The sequence below is a fragment of the Lissotriton vulgaris genome, chromosome 12 (assembly GCF_964263255.1).
Source record: "Lissotriton vulgaris chromosome 12, aLisVul1.2, whole genome shotgun sequence".
Classification (NCBI taxonomy): domain Eukaryota; kingdom Metazoa; phylum Chordata; class Amphibia; order Caudata; family Salamandridae; genus Lissotriton; species Lissotriton vulgaris.
The window spans coordinates 323,582,937-323,600,472 of record NC_141700.1 but is presented as its reverse complement, the minus strand read 5'-3'; positions in this window follow the sequence as shown (position 1 = coordinate 323,600,472).

Sequence of the window (17,536 nt, the reverse complement as noted above, 5' to 3'; positions counted from 1 at the left end):
TTCAGGTGCTGAAAACGTCTTTTTAATGCCTAAAGGAATGATTGTGAGCTTTACTTACCATATATATTGGTCAAATGATGCCCTATGCCGGAAGACTGTCTTTTTTTTTTCTTCAGTATCGGCAATGCAGAGACAATTTGTTGCGAAACACTGCCACTGCTGGTCATTCAGTATAATCTGCAGATGGAAAAGTCCACTGTTAGCACATTTACTACAAGCAATACAAAAAAATCATGATTTTTATAAAGGGTAAACAGATCAATACTATGGAGTTTGTATTATTGTGAAAATCAGCATCTCTTTAGAAAATCAAATCTCGATTTGTGTTTTTAACCTACCATACTACTCTGAATCTCATGCCTCTTTTGCCAACACGCTCTAAACAACTGTAGAAGGTACATTAGGACATAGATAGAGATCTTTTTGCCAGCCAAGTGGCAGCGTACCCCTCTCACTTTATTTGATTTAGGATATGGTACACCAGTAGCAATTAAGCCAGCTGATAAGTTGAGAGGTAGGGTTACGCTACAGTTAATGGGAATGATAAAAGCTATGAATAGCATGTTCATAATCATCATTTGAGCCAATTCCTAGCAGTTCAGCAATAGTGAAGTTGACTAGTGCTCAAACTCCCGTTCGTTCAAATTTAGAGGTCTTAAAAAGTGCCCTAATTTCGTACATTTTACCATCATAGCTGTCACTTGGGCGTCCGGTCTACCCTGCTACTCATTTCATTAGCAAGATAAATGTATCTTACTGCTTGCTAGGCAACAGCAGAGTGGCCCTCACGTCAGACAACATCTTGCGTTTAGCTTTATGATGTCAGCTTGCTAGGCAACAGATTGGCCCTCATGTCAGACAACATCTTGCTTTCGCTTTATGATGTCAGATCATCACTGGTCCAATTGTCCTTGTGGAAGCGGACCACACAGGAGGATGAGATATCAGAAGTTATGCAGTAGGTTGCTATCTCTATTCATGACCGCAAGGCAAGTCGGAGGTGGAATGGCAAATACTCTGAACCACTCAAAGCACTGTGGCCTTTTTTAAAGTGGGATGCAGATACAAAAACAGAGACTATCCTTACCAACAATCCTTCTTGAGTATCAGAGTCCAACATACAGAGTGCAGCGGAAGACGTTAAATGTGCTTCATTCCGTGAGAACGCAACTCTATAGTTCTACAGTGAGATAGTGCATTTCAGCCTCAAAGGAAGCAATGTCCTCAAACGGAACATTGGTGGCACCAGGATCTAAAGCAGGCTTAAGAAGCCTTGGATGCAGTCAGTCTTTTATTAACTATCATGACCGACACAATGTGATCCATAATACTTCCATTTTGGCAGAAATTACATTCAAGCACAGGCCCCCACTAGAAGGTAGTGATGACATTCAGGTGCTGAAAACGTCTTTTTAATGCCTAAAGGAATGATTGTGAGCTTTACTTACCATATATATTGGTCAAATGATGCCCTATGCCGGAAGACTGTCTTTTTTTTTTTCTTCAGTATCGGCAATGCAGAGACAATTTGTTGCGAAACACTGCCACTGCTGGTCATTCAGTATAATCTGCAGATGGAAAAGTCCACTGTTAGCACATTTACTACAAGCAATACAAAAAAATCATGATTTTTATAAAGGGTAAACAGATCAATACTATGGAGTTTGTATTATTGTGAAAATCAGCATCTCTTTAGAAAATCAAATCTCGATTTGTGTTTTTAACCTACCATACTACTCTGAATCTCATGCCTCTTTTGCCAACACGCTCTAAACAACTGTAGAAGGTACATTAGGACATAGATAGAGATCTTTTTGCCAGCCAAGTGGCAGCGTACCCCTCTCACTTTATTTGATTTAGGATATGGTACACCAGTAGCAATTAAGCCAGCTGATAAGTTGAGAGGTAGGGTTACCCTACAGTTAATGGGAATGATAAAAGCTATGAATAGCATGTTCATAATCATCATTTGAGCCAATTCCTAGCAGTTCAGCAATAGTGAAGTTGACTAGTGCTCAAACTCCCGTTCGTTCAAATTTAGAGGTCTTAAAAAGTGCCCTAATTTCGTACATTTTACCATCATAGCTGTCACTTGGGCGTCCGGTCTACCCTGCTACTCATTTCATTAGCAAGATAAATGTATCTTACTGCTTGCTAGGCAACAGCAGAGTGGCCCTCACGTCAGACAACATCTTGCGTTTAGCTTTATGATGTCAGCTTGCTAGGCAACAGATTGGCCCTCATGTCAGACAACATCTTGCTTTCGCTTTATGATGTCAGATCATTACTGGTCCAATTGTCCTTGTGGAAGCGGACCACACAGGAGGATGAGATATCAGAAGTTATGCAGTAGGTTGCTCTCTCTATTCATGACCGCAAGGCAAGTCGGAGGTGGAATGGCAAATACTCTGAACCACTCAAAGCACTGTGGCCTTTTTTAAAGTGGGATGCAGATACAAAAACAGAGACTATCCTTACCAACAATCCTTCTTGAGTATCAGAGTCCAACATACAGAGTGCAGCGGAAGACGTTAAATGTGCTTCATTCCGTGAGAACGCAACTCTATAGTTCTACAGTGAGATAGTGCATTTCAGCCTCAAAGGAAGCAATGTCCTCAAACGGAACATTGGTGGCACCAGGATCTAAAGCAGGCTTAAGAAGCCTTGGATGCAGTCAGTCTTTTATTAACTATCATGACCGACACAATGTGATCCATAATACTTCCATTTTGGCAGAAATTACATTCAAGCACAGGCCCCCACTAGAAGGTAGTGATGACATTCAGGTGCTGAAAACGTCTTTTTAATGCCTAAAGGATTGATTGTGAGCTTTACTTACCATATATATTGGTCAAATGATGCCCTATGCCGGAAGACTGTCTTTTTTTTTTCTTCAGTATCGGCAATGCAGAGACAATTTGTTGCGAAACACTGCCACTGCTGGTCATTCAGTATAATCTGCAGATGGAAAAGTCCACTGTTAGCACATTTACTACAAGCAATACAAAAAAATTATGATTTTTATAAAGGGTAAACAGATCAATACTATGGAGTTTGTATTATTGTGAAAATCAGCATCTCTTTAGAAAATCAAATCTCGATTTGTGTTTTTAACCTACCATACTACTCTGAATCTCATGCCTCTTTTGCCAACACGCTCTAAACAACTGTAGAAGGTACATTAGGACATAGATAGAGATCTTTTTGCCAGCCAAGTGGCAGCGTACCCCTCTCACTTTATTTGATTTAGGATATGGTACACCAGTAGCAATTAAGCCAGCTGATAAGTTGAGAGGTAGGGTTACGCTACAGTTAATGGGAATGATAAAAGCTATGAATAGCATGTTCATAATCATCATTTGAGCCAATTCCTAGCAGTTCAGCAATAGTGAAGTTGACTAGTGCTCAAACTCCCGTTCGTTCAAATTTAGAGGTCTTAAAAAGTGCCCTAATTTCGTACATTTTACCATCATAGCTGTCACTTGGGCGTCCGGTCTACCCTGCTACTCATTTCATTAGCAAGATAAATGTATCTTACTGCTTGCTAGGCAACAGCAGAGTGGCCCTCACGTCAGACAACATCTTGCGTTTAGCTTTATGATGTCAGCTTGCTAGGCAACAGATTGGCCCTCATGTCAGACAACATCTTGCTTTCGCTTTATGATGTCAGATCATTACTGGTCCAATTGTCCTTGTGGAAGCGGACCACACAGGAGGATGAGATATCAGAAGTTATGCAGTAGGTTGCTCTCTCTATTCATGACCGCAAGGCAAGTCGGAGGTGGAATGGCAAATACTCTGAACCACTCAAAGCACTGTGGCCTTTTTTAAAGTGGGATGCAGATACAAAAACAGAGACTATCCTTACCAACAATCCTTCTTGAGTATCAGAGTCCAACATACAGAGTGCAGCGGAAGACGTTAAATGTGCTTCATTCCGTGAGAACGCAACTCTATAGTTCTACAGTGAGATAGTGCATTTCAGCCTCAAAGGAAGCAATGTCCTCAAACGGAACATTGGTGGCACCAGGATCTAAAGCAGGCTTAAGAAGCCTTGGATGCAGTCAGTCTTTTATTAACTATCATGACCGACACAATGTGATCCATAATACTTCCATTTTGGCAGAAATTACATTCAAGCACAGGCCCCCACTAGAAGGTAGTGATGACATTCAGGTGCTGAAAACGTCTTTTTAATGCCTAAAGGATTGATTGTGAGCTTTACTTACCATATATATTGGTCAAATGATGCCCTATGCCGGAAGACTGTCTTTTTTTTTTCTTCAGTATCGGCAATGCAGAGACAATTTGTTGCGAAACACTGCCACTGCTGGTCATTCAGTATAATCTGCAGATGGAAAAGTCCACTGTTAGCACATTTACTACAAGCAATACAAAAAAATCATGATTTTTATAAAGGGTAAACAGATCAATACTATGGAGTTTGTATTATTGTGAAAATCAGCATCTCTTTAGAAAATCAAATCTCGATTTGTGTTTTTAACCTACCATACTACTCTGAATCTCATGCCTCTTTTGCCAACACGCTCTAAACAACTGTAGAAGGTACATTAGGACATAGATAGAGATCTTTTTGCCAGCCAAGTGGCAGCGTACCCCTCTCACTTTATTTGATTTAGGATATGGTACACCAGTAGCAATTAAGCCAGCTGATAAGTTGAGAGGTAGGGTTACGCTACAGTTAATGGGAATGATAAAAGCTATGAATAGCATGTTCATAATCATCATTTGAGCCAATTCCTAGCAGTTCAGCAATAGTGAAGTTGACTAGTGCTCAAACTCCCGTTCGTTCAAATTTAGAGGTCTTAAAAAGTGCCCTAATTTCGTACATTTTACCATCATAGCTGTCACTTGGGCGTCCGGTCTACCCTGCTACTCATTTCATTAGCAAGATAAATGTATCTTACTGCTTGCTAGGCAACAGCAGAGTGGCCCTCACGTCAGACAACATCTTGCGTTTAGCTTTATGATGTCAGCTTGCTAGGCAACAGATTGGCCCTCATGTCAGACAACATCTTGCTTTCGCTTTATGATGTCAGATCATCACTGGTCCAATTGTCCTTGTGGAAGCGGACCACACAGGAGGATGAGATATCAGAAGTTATGCAGTAGGTTGCTATCTCTATTCATGACCGCAAGGCAAGTCGGAGGTGGAATGGCAAATACTCTGAACCACTCAAAGCACTGTGGCCTTTTTTAAAGTGGGATGCAGATACAAAAACAGAGACTATCCTTACCAACAATCCTTCTTGAGTATCAGAGTCCAACATACAGAGTGCAGCGGAAGACGTTAAATGTGCTTCATTCCGTGAGAACGCAACTCTATAGTTCTACAGTGAGATAGTGCATTTCAGCCTCAAAGGAAGCAATGTCCTCAAACGGAACATTGGTGGCACCAGGATCTAAAGCAGGCTTAAGAAGCCTTGGATGCAGTCAGTCTTTTATTAACTATCATGACCGACACAATGTGATCCATAATACTTCCATTTTGGCAGAAATTACATTCAAGCACAGGCCCCCACTAGAAGGTAGTGATGACATTCAGGTGCTGAAAACGTCTTTTTAATGCCTAAAGGAATGATTGTGAGCTTTACTTACCATATATATTGGTCAAATGATGCCCTATGCCGGAAGACTGTCTTTTTTTTTTTCTTCAGTATCGGCAATGCAGAGACAATTTGTTGCGAAACACTGCCACTGCTGGTCATTCAGTATAATCTGCAGATGGAAAAGTCCACTGTTAGCACATTTACTACAAGCAATACAAAAAAATCATGATTTTTATAAAGGGTAAACAGATCAATACTATGGAGTTTGTATTATTGTGAAAATCAGCTTCTCTTTAGAAAATCAAATCTCGATTTGTGTTTTTAACCTACCATACTACTCTGAATCTCATGCCTCTTTTGCCAACACGCTCTAAACAACTGTAGAAGGTACATTAGGACATAGATAGAGATCTTTTTGCCAGCCAAGTGGCAGCGTACCCCTCTCACTTTATTTGATTTAGGATATGGTACACCAGTAGCAATTAAGCCAGCTGATAAGTTGAGAGGTAGGGTTACGCTACAGTTAATGGGAATGATAAAAGCTATGAATAGCATGTTCATAATCATCATTTGAGCCAATTCCTAGCAGTTCAGCAATAGTGAAGTTGACTAGTGCTCAAACTCCCGTTCGTTCAAATTTAGAGGTCTTAAAAAGTGCCCTAATTTCGTACATTTTACCATCATAGCTGTCACTTGGGCGTCCGGTCTACCCTGCTACTCATTTCATTAGCAAGATAAATGTATCTTACTGCTTGCTAGGCAACAGCAGAGTGGCCCTCACGTCAGACAACATCTTGCGTTTAGCTTTATGATGTCAGCTTGCTAGGCAACAGATTGGCCCTCATGTCAGACAACATCTTGCTTTCGCTTTATGATGTCAGATCATCACTGGTCCAATTGTCCTTGTGGAAGCGGACCACACAGGAGGATGAGATATCAGAAGTTATGCAGTAGGTTGCTATCTCTATTCATGACCGCAAGGCAAGTCGGAGGTGGAATGGCAAATACTCTGAAGCACTCAAAGCACTGTGGCCTTTTTTAAAGTGGGATGCAGATACAAAAACAGAGACTATCCTTACCAACAATCCTTCTTGAGTATCAGAGTCCAACATACAGAGTGCAGCGGAAGACGTTAAATGTGCTTCATTCCGTGAGAACGCAACTCTATAGTTCTACAGTGAGATAGTGCATTTCAGCCTCAAAGGAAGCAATGTCCTCAAACGGAACATTGGTGGCACCAGGATCTAAAGCAGGCTTAAGAAGCCTTGGATGCAGTCAGTCTTTTATTAACTATCATGACCGACACAATGTGATCCATAATACTTCCATTTTGGCAGAAATTACATTCAAGCACAGGCCCCCACTAGAAGGTAGTGATGACATTCAGGTGCTGAAAACGTCTTTTTAATGCCTAAAGGAATGATTGTGAGCTTTACTTACCATATATATTGGTCAAATGATGCCCTATGCCGGAAGACTGTCTTTTTTTTTTCTTCAGTATCGGCAATGCAGAGACAATTTGTTGCGAAACACTGCCACTGCTGGTCATTCAGTATAATCTGCAGATGGAAAAGTCCACTGTTAGCACATTTACTACAAGCAATACAAAAAAATCATGATTTTTATAAAGGGTAAACAGATCAATACTATGGAGTTTGTATTATTGTGAAAATCAGCATCTCTTTAGAAAATCAAATCTCGATTTGTGTTTTTAACCTACCATACTACTCTGAATCTCATGCCTCTTTTGCCAACACGCTCTAAACAACTGTAGAAGGTACATTAGGACATAGATAGAGATCTTTTTGCCAGCCAAGTGGCAGCGTACCCCTCTCACTTTATTTGATTTAGGATATGGTACACCAGTAGCAATTAAGCCAGCTGATAAGTTGAGAGGTAGGGTTACGCTACAGTTAATGGGAATGATAAAAGCTATGAATAGCATGTTCATAATCATCATTTGAGCCAATTCCTAGCAGTTCAGCAATAGTGAAGTTGACTAGTGCTCAAACTCCCGTTCGTTCAAATTTAGAGGTCTTAAAAAGTGCCCTAATTTCGTACATTTTACCATCATAGCTGTCACTTGGGCGTCCGGTCTACCCTGCTACTCATTTCATTAGCAAGATAAATGTATCTTACTGCTTGCTAGGCAACAGCAGAGTGGCCCTCACGTCAGACAACATCTTGCGTTTAGCTTTATGATGTCAGCTTGCTAGGCAACAGATTGGCCCTCATGTCAGACAACATCTTGCTTTCGCTTTATGATGTCAGATCATCACTGGTCCAATTGTCCTTGTGGAAGCGGACCACACAGGAGGATGAGATATCAGAAGTTATGCAGTAGGTTGCTATCTCTATTCATGACCGCAAGGCAAGTCGGAGGTGGAATGGCAAATACTCTGAACCACTCAAAGCACTGTGGCCTTTTTTAAAGTGGGATGCAGATACAAAAACAGAGACTATCCTTACCAACAATCCTTCTTGAGTATCAGAGTCCAACATACAGAGTGCAGCGGAAGACGTTAAATGTGCTTCATTCCGTGAGAACGCAACTCTATAGTTCTACAGTGAGATAGTGCATTTCAGCCTCAAAGGAAGCAATGTCCTCAAACGGAACATTGGTGGCACCAGGATCTAAAGCAGGCTTAAGAAGCCTTGGATGCAGTCAGTCTTTTATTAACTATCATGACCGACACAATGTGATCCATAATACTTCCATTTTGGCAGAAATTACATTCAAGCACAGGCCCCCACTAGAAGGTAGTGATGACATTCAGGTGCTGAAAACGTCTTTTTAATGCCTAAAGGATTGATTGTGAGCTTTACTTACCATATATATTGGTCAAATGATGCCCTATGCCGGAAGACTGTCTTTTTTTTTTCTTCAGTATCGGCAATGCAGAGACAATTTGTTGCGAAACACTGCCACTGCTGGTCATTCAGTATAATCTGCAGATGGAAAAGTCCACTGTTAGCACATTTACTACAAGCAATACAAAAAAATCATGATTTTTATAAAGGGTAAACAGATCAATACTATGGAGTTTGTATTATTGTGAAAATCAGCATCTCTTTAGAAAATCAAATCTCGATTTGTGTTTTTAACCTACCATACTACTCTGAATCTCATGCCTCTTTTGCCAACACGCTCTAAACAACTGTAGAAGGTACATTAGGACATAGATAGAGATCTTTTTGCCAGCCAAGTGGCAGCGTACCCCTCTCACTTTATTTGATTTAGGATATGGTACACCAGTAGCAATTAAGCCAGCTGATAAGTTGAGAGGTAGGGTTACGCTACAGTTAATGGGAATGATAAAAGCTATGAATAGCATGTTCATAATCATCATTTGAGCCAATTCCTAGCAGTTCAGCAATAGTGAAGTTGACTAGTGCTCAAACTCCCGTTCGTTCAAATTTAGAGGTCTTAAAAAGTGCCCTAATTTCGTACATTTTACCATCATAGCTGTCACTTGGGCGTCCGGTCTACCCTGCTACTCATTTCATTAGCAAGATAAATGTATCTTACTGCTTGCTAGGCAACAGCAGAGTGGCCCTCACGTCAGACAACATCTTGCGTTTAGCTTTATGATGTCAGCTTGCTAGGCAACAGATTGGCCCTCATGTCAGACAACATCTTGCTTTCGCTTTATGATGTCAGATCATCACTGGTCCAATTGTCCTTGTGGAAGCGGACCACACAGGAGGATGAGATATCAGAAGTTATGCAGTAGGTTGCTATCTCTATTCATGACCGCAAGGCAAGTCGGAGGTGGAATGGCAAATACTCTGAACCACTCAAAGCACTGTGGCCTTTTTTAAAGTGGGATGCAGATACAAAAACAGAGACTATCCTTACCAACAATCCTTCTTGAGTATCAGAGTCCAACATACAGAGTGCAGCGGAAGACGTTAAATGTGCTTCATTCCGTGAGAACGCAACTCTATAGTTCTACAGTGAGATAGTGCATTTCAGCCTCAAAGGAAGCAATGTCCTCAAACGGAACATTGGTGGCACCAGGATCTAAAGCAGGCTTAAGAAGCCTTGGATGCAGTCAGTCTTTTATTAACTATCATGACCGACACAATGTGATCCATAATACTTCCATTTTGGCAGAAATTACATTCAAGCACAGGCCCCCACTAGAAGGTAGTGATGACATTCAGGTGCTGAAAACGTCTTTTTAATGCCTAAAGGAATGATTGTGAGCTTTACTTACCATATATATTGGTCAAATGATGCCCTATGCCGGAAGACTGTCTTTTTTTTTTTCTTCAGTATCGGCAATGCAGAGACAATTTGTTGCGAAACACTGCCACTGCTGGTCATTCAGTATAATCTGCAGATGGAAAAGTCCACTGTTAGCACATTTACTACAAGCAATACAAAAAAATCATGATTTTTATAAAGGGTAAACAGATCAATACTATGGAGTTTGTATTATTGTGAAAATCAGCTTCTCTTTAGAAAATCAAATCTCGATTTGTGTTTTTAACCTACCATACTACTCTGAATCTCATGCCTCTTTTGCCAACACGCTCTAAACAACTGTAGAAGGTACATTAGGACATAGATAGAGATCTTTTTGCCAGCCAAGTGGCAGCGTACCCCTCTCACTTTATTTGATTTAGGATATGGTACACCAGTAGCAATTAAGCCAGCTGATAAGTTGAGAGGTAGGGTTACGCTACAGTTAATGGGAATGATAAAAGCTATGAATAGCATGTTCATAATCATCATTTGAGCCAATTCCTAGCAGTTCAGCAATAGTGAAGTTGACTAGTGCTCAAACTCCCGTTCGTTCAAATTTAGAGGTCTTAAAAAGTGCCCTAATTTCGTACATTTTACCATCATAGCTGTCACTTGGGCGTCCGGTCTACCCTGCTACTCATTTCATTAGCAAGATAAATGTATCTTACTGCTTGCTAGGCAACAGCAGAGTGGCCCTCACGTCAGACAACATCTTGCGTTTAGCTTTATGATGTCAGCTTGCTAGGCAACAGATTGGCCCTCATGTCAGACAACATCTTGCTTTCGCTTTATGATGTCAGATCATCACTGGTCCAATTGTCCTTGTGGAAGCGGACCACACAGGAGGATGAGATATCAGAAGTTATGCAGTAGGTTGCTATCTCTATTCATGACCGCAAGGCAAGTCGGAGGTGGAATGGCAAATACTCTGAACCACTCAAAGCACTGTGGCCTTTTTTAAAGTGGGATGCAGATACAAAAACAGAGACTATCCTTACCAACAATCCTTCTTGAGTATCAGAGTCCAACATACAGAGTGCAGCGGAAGACGTTAAATGTGCTTCATTCCGTGAGAACGCAACTCTATAGTTCTACAGTGAGATAGTGCATTTCAGCCTCAAAGGAAGCAATGTCCTCAAACGGAACATTGGTGGCACCAGGATCTAAAGCAGGCTTAAGAAGCCTTGGATGCAGTCAGTCTTTTATTAACTATCATGACCGACACAATGTGATCCATAATACTTCCATTTTGGCAGAAATTACATTCAAGCACAGGCCCCCACTAGAAGGTAGTGATGACATTCAGGTGCTGAAAACGTCTTTTTAATGCCTAAAGGATTGATTGTGAGCTTTACTTACCATATATATTGGTCAAATGATGCCCTATGCCGGAAGACTGTCTTTTTTTTTTTCTTCAGTATCGGCAATGCAGAGACAATTTGTTGCGAAACACTGCCACTGCTGGTCATTCAGTATAATCTGCAGATGGAAAAGTCCACTGTTAGCACATTTACTACAAGCAATACAAAAAAATCATGATTTTTATAAAGGGTAAACAGATCAATACTATGGAGTTTGTATTATTGTGAAAATCAGCATCTCTTTAGAAAATCAAATCTCGATTTGTGTTTTTAACCTACCATACTACTCTGAATCTCATGCCTCTTTTGCCAACACGCTCTAAACAACTGTAGAAGGTACATTAGGACATAGATAGAGATCTTTTTGCCAGCCAAGTGGCAGCGTACCCCTCTCACTTTATTTGATTTAGGATATGGTACACCAGTAGCAATTAAGCCAGCTGATAAGTTGAGAGGTAGGGTTACGATACAGTTAATGGGAATGATAAAAGCTATGAATAGCATGTTCATAATCATCATTTGAGCCAATTCCTAGCAGTTCAGCAATAGTGAAGTTGACTAGTGCTCAAACTCCCGTTCGTTCAAATTTAGAGGTCTTAAAAAGTGCCCTAATTTCGTACATTTTACCATCATAGCTGTCACTTGGGCGTCCGGTCTACCCTGCTACTCATTTCATTAGCAAGATAAATGTATCTTACTGCTTGCTAGGCAACAGCAGAGTGGCCCTCACGTCAGACAACATCTTGCGTTTAGCTTTATGATGTCAGCTTGCTAGGCAACAGATTGGCCCTCATGTCAGACAACATCTTGCTTTCGCTTTATGATGTCAGATCATTACTGGTCCAATTGTCCTTGTGGAAGCGGACCACACAGGAGGATGAGATATCAGAAGTTATGCAGTAGGTTGCTCTCTCTATTCATGACCGCAAGGCAAGTCGGAGGTGGAATGGCAAATACTCTGAACCACTCAAAGCACTGTGGCCTTTTTTAAAGTGGGATGCAGATACAAAAACAGAGACTATCCTTACCAACAATCCTTCTTGAGTATCAGAGTCCAACATACAGAGTGCAGCGGAAGACGTTAAATGTGCTTCATTCCGTGAGAACGCAACTCTATAGTTCTACAGTGAGATAGTGCATTTCAGCCTCAAAGGAAGCAATGTCCTCAAACGGAACATTGGTGGCACCAGGATCTAAAGCAGGCTTAAGAAGCCTTGGATGCAGTCAGTCTTTTATTAACTATCATGACCGACACAATGTGATCCATAATACTTCCATTTTGGCAGAAATTACATTCAAGCACAGGCCCCCAATAGAAGGTAGTGATGACATTCAGGTGCTGAAAACGTCTTTTTAATGCCTAAAGGATTGATTGTGAGCTTTACTTACCATATATATTGGTCAAATGATGCCCTATGCCGGAAGACTGTCTTTTTTTTTTTCTTCAGTATCGGCAATGCAGAGACAATTTGTTGCGAAACACTGCCACTGCTGGTCATTCAGTATAATCTGCAGATGGAAAAGTCCACTGTTAGCACATTTACTACAAGCAATACAAAAAAAATCATGATTTTTATAAAGGGTAAACAGATCAATACTATGGAGTTTGTATTATTGTGAAAATCAGCATCTCTTTAGAAAATCAAATCTCGATTTGTGTTTTTAACCTACCATACTACTCTGAATCTCATGCCTCTTTTGCCAACACGCTCTAAACAACTGTAGAAGGTACATTAGGACATAGATAGAGATCTTTTTGCCAGCCAAGTGGCAGCGTACCCCTCTCACTTTATTTGATTTAGGATATGGTACACCAGTAGCAATTAAGCCAGCTGATAAGTTGAGAGGTAGGGTTACGCTACAGTTAATGGGAATGATAAAAGCTATGAATAGCATGTTCATAATCATCATTTGAGCCAATTCCTAGCAGTTCAGCAATAGTGAAGTTGACTAGTGCTCAAACTCCCGTTCGTTCAAATTTAGAGGTCTTAAAAAGTGCCCTAATTTCGTACATTTTACCATCATAGCTGTCACTTGGGCGTCCGGTCTACCCTGCTACTCATTTCATTAGCAAGATAAATGTATCTTACTGCTTGCTAGGCAACAGCAGAGTGGCCCTCACGTCGGACAACATCTTGCGTTTAGCTTTATGATGTCAGCTTGCTAGGCAACAGATTGGCCCTCATGTCAGACAACATCTTGCTTTCGCTTTATGATGTCAGATCATCACTGGTCCAATTGTCCTTGTGGAAACGGACCACACAGGAGGATGAGATATCAGAAGTTATGCAGTAGGTTGCTATCTCTATTCATGACCGCAAGGCAAGTCGGAGGAGGAATGGCAAATACTCTGAACCACTCAAAGCACTGTGGCCTTTTTTAAAGTGGGATGCAGATACAAAAACAGAGACTATCCTTACCAACAATCCTTCTTGAGTATCAGAGTCCAACATACAGAGTGCAGCGGAAGACGTTAAATGTGCTTCATTCCGTGAGAACGCAACTCTATAGTTCTACAGTGAGATAGTGCATTTCAGCCTCAAAGGAAGCAATGTCCTCAAACGGAACATTGGTGGCACCAGGATCTAAAGCAGGCTTAAGAAGCCTTGGATGCAGTCAGTCTTTTATTAACTATCATGACCGACACAATGTGATCCATAATACTTCCATTTTGGCAGAAATTACATTCAAGCACAGGCCCCCACTAGAAGGTAGTGATGACATTCAGGTGCTGAAAACGTCTTTTTAATGCCTAAAGGAATGATTGTGAGCTTTACTTACCATATATATTGGTCAAATGATGCCCTATGCCGGAAGACTGTCTTTTTTTTTTTCTTCAGTATCGGCAATGCAGAGACAATTTGTTGCGAAACACTGCCACTGCTGGTCATTCAGTATAATCTGCAGATGGAAAAGTCCACTGTTAGCACATTTACTACAAGCAATACAAAAAAATCATGATTTTTATAAAGGGTAAACAGATCAATACTATGGAGTTTGTATTATTGTGAAAATCAGCTTCTCTTTAGAAAATCAAATCTCGATTTGTGTTTTTAACCTACCATACTACTCTGAATCTCATGCCTCTTTTGCCAACACGCTCTAAACAACTGTAGAAGGTACATTAGGACATAGATAGAGATCTTTTTGCCAGCCAAGTGGCAGCGTACCCCTCTCACTTTATTTGATTTAGGATATGGTACACCAGTAGCAATTAAGCCAGCTGATAAGTTGAGAGGTAGGGTTACGCTACAGTTAATGGGAATGATAAAAGCTATGAATAGCATGTTCATAATCATCATTTGAGCCAATTCCTAGCAGTTCAGCAATAGTGAAGTTGACTAGTGCTCAAACTCCCGTTCGTTCAAATTTAGAGGTCTTAAAAAGTGCCCTAATTTCGTACATTTTACCATCATAGCTGTCACTTGGGCGTCCGGTCTACCCTGCTACTCATTTCATTAGCAAGATAAATGTATCTTACTGCTTGCTAGGCAACAGCAGAGTGGCCCTCACGTCAGACAACATCTTGCGTTTAGCTTTATGATGTCAGCTTGCTAGGCAACAGATTGGCCCTCATGTCAGACAACATCTTGCTTTCGCTTTATGATGTCAGATCATCACTGGTCCAATTGTCCTTGTGGAAGCGGACCACACAGGAGGATGAGATATCAGAAGTTATGCAGTAGGTTGCTATCTCTATTCATGACCGCAAGGCAAGTCGGAGGTGGAATGGCAAATACTCTGAACCACTCAAAGCACTGTGGCCTTTTTTAAAGTGGGATGCAGATACAAAAACAGAGACTATCCTTACCAACAATCCTTCTTGAGTATCAGAGTCCAACATACAGAGTGCAGCGGAAGACGTTAAATGTGCTTCATTCCGTGAGAACGCAACTCTATAGTTCTACAGTGAGATAGTGCATTTCAGCCTCAAAGGAAGCAATGTCCTCAAACGGAACATTGGTGGCACCAGGATCTAAAGCAGGCTTAAGAAGCCTTGGATGCAGTCAGTCTTTTATTAACTATCATGACCGACACAATGTGATCCATAATACTTCCATTTTGGCAGAAATTACATTCAAGCACAGGCCCCCACTAGAAGGTAGTGATGACATTCAGGTGCTGAAAACGTCTTTTTAATGCCTAAAGGATTGATTGTGAGCTTTACTTACCATATATATTGGTCAAATGATGCCCTATGCCGGAAGACTGTCTTTTTTTTTTTCTTCAGTATCGGCAATGCAGAGACAATTTGTTGCGAAACACTGCCACTGCTGGTCATTCAGTATAATCTGCAGATGGAAAAGTCCACTGTTAGCACATTTACTACAAGCAATACAAAAAAATCATGATTTTTATAAAGGGTAAACAGATCAATACTATGGAGTTTGTATTATTGTGAAAATCAGCTTCTCTTTAGAAAATCAAATCTCGATTTGTGTTTTTAACCTACCATACTACTCTGAATCTCATGCCTCTTTTGCCAACACGCTCTAAACAACTGTAGAAGGTACATTAGGACATAGATAGAGATCTTTTTGCCAGCCAAGTGGCAGCGTACCCCTCTCACTTTATTTGATTTAGGATATGGTACACCAGTAGCAATTAAGCCAGCTGATAAGTTGAGAGGTAGGGTTACGCTACAGTTAATGGGAATGATAAAAGCTATGAATAGCATGTTCATAATCATCATTTGAGCCAATTCCTAGCAGTTCAGCAATAGTGAAGTTGACTAGTGCTCAAACTCCCGTTCGTTCAAATTTAGAGGTCTTAAAAAGTGCCCTAATTTCGTACATTTTACCATCATAGCTGTCACTTGGGCGTCCGGTCTACCCTGCTACTCATTTCATTAGCAAGATAAATGTATCTTACTGCTTGCTAGGCAACAGCAGAGTGGCCCTCACGTCAGACAACATCTTGCGTTTAGCTTTATGATGTCAGCTTGCTAGGCAACAGATTGGCCCTCATGTCAGACAACATCTTGCTTTCGCTTTATGATGTCAGATCATCACTGGTCCAATTGTCCTTGTGGAAGTGGACCACACAGGAGGATGAGATATCAGAAGTTATGCAGTAGGTTGCTATCTCTATTCATGACCGCAAGGCAAGTCGGAGGTGGAATGGCAAATACTCTGAACCACTCAAAGCACTGTGGCCTTTTTTAAAGTGGGATGCAGATACAAAAACAGAGACTATCCTTACCAACAATCCTTCTTGAGTATCAGAGTCCAACATACAGAGTGCAGCGGAAGACGTTAAATGTGCTTCATTCCGTGAGAACGCAACTCTATAGTTCTACAGTGAGATAGTGCATTTCAGCCTCAAAGGAAGCAATGTCCTCAAACGGAACATTGGTGGCATCAGGATCTAAAGCAGGCTTAAGAAGCCTTGGATGCAGTCAGTCTTTTATTAACTATCATGACCGACACAATGTGATCCATAATACTTCCATTTTGGCAGAAATTACATTCAAGCACAGGCCCCCACTAGAAGGTAGTGATGACATTCAGGTGCTGAAAACGTCTTTTTAATGCCTAAAGGATTGATTGTGAGCTTTACTTACCATATATATTGGTCAAATGATGCCCTATGCCGGAAGACTGTCTTTTTTTTTTTCTTCAGTATCGGCAATGCAGAGACAATTTGTTGCGAAACACTGCCACTGCTGGTCATTCAGTATAATCTGCAGATGGAAAAGTCCACTGTTAGCACATTTACTACAAGCAATACAAAAAAATCATGATTTTTATAAAGGGTAAACAGATCAATACTATGGAGTTTGTATTATTGTGAAAATCAGCATCTCTTTAGAAAATCAAATCTCGATTTGTGTTTTTAACCTACCATACTACTCTGAATCTCATGCCTCTTTTGCCAACACGCTCTAAACAACTGTAGAAGGTACATTAGGACATAGATAGAGATCTTTTTGCCAGCCAAGTGGCAGCGTACCCCTCTCACTTTATTTGATTTAGGATATGGTACACCAGTAGCAATTAAGCCAGCTGATAAGTTGAGAGGTAGGGTTACGATACAGTTAATGGGAATGATAAAAGCTATGAATAGCATGTTCATAATCATCATTTGAGCCAATTCCTAGCAGTTCAGCAATAGTGAAGTTGACTAGTGCTCAAACTCCCGTTCGTTCAAATTTAGAGGTCTTAAAAAGTGCCCTAATTTCGTACATTTTACCATCATAGCTGTCACTTGGGCGTCCGGTCTACCCTGCTACTCATTTCATTAGCAAGATAAATGTATCTTACTGCTTGCTAGGCAACAGCAGAGTGGCCCTCACGTCAGACAACATCTTGCGTTTAGCTTTATGATGTCAGCTTGCTAGGCAACAGATTGGC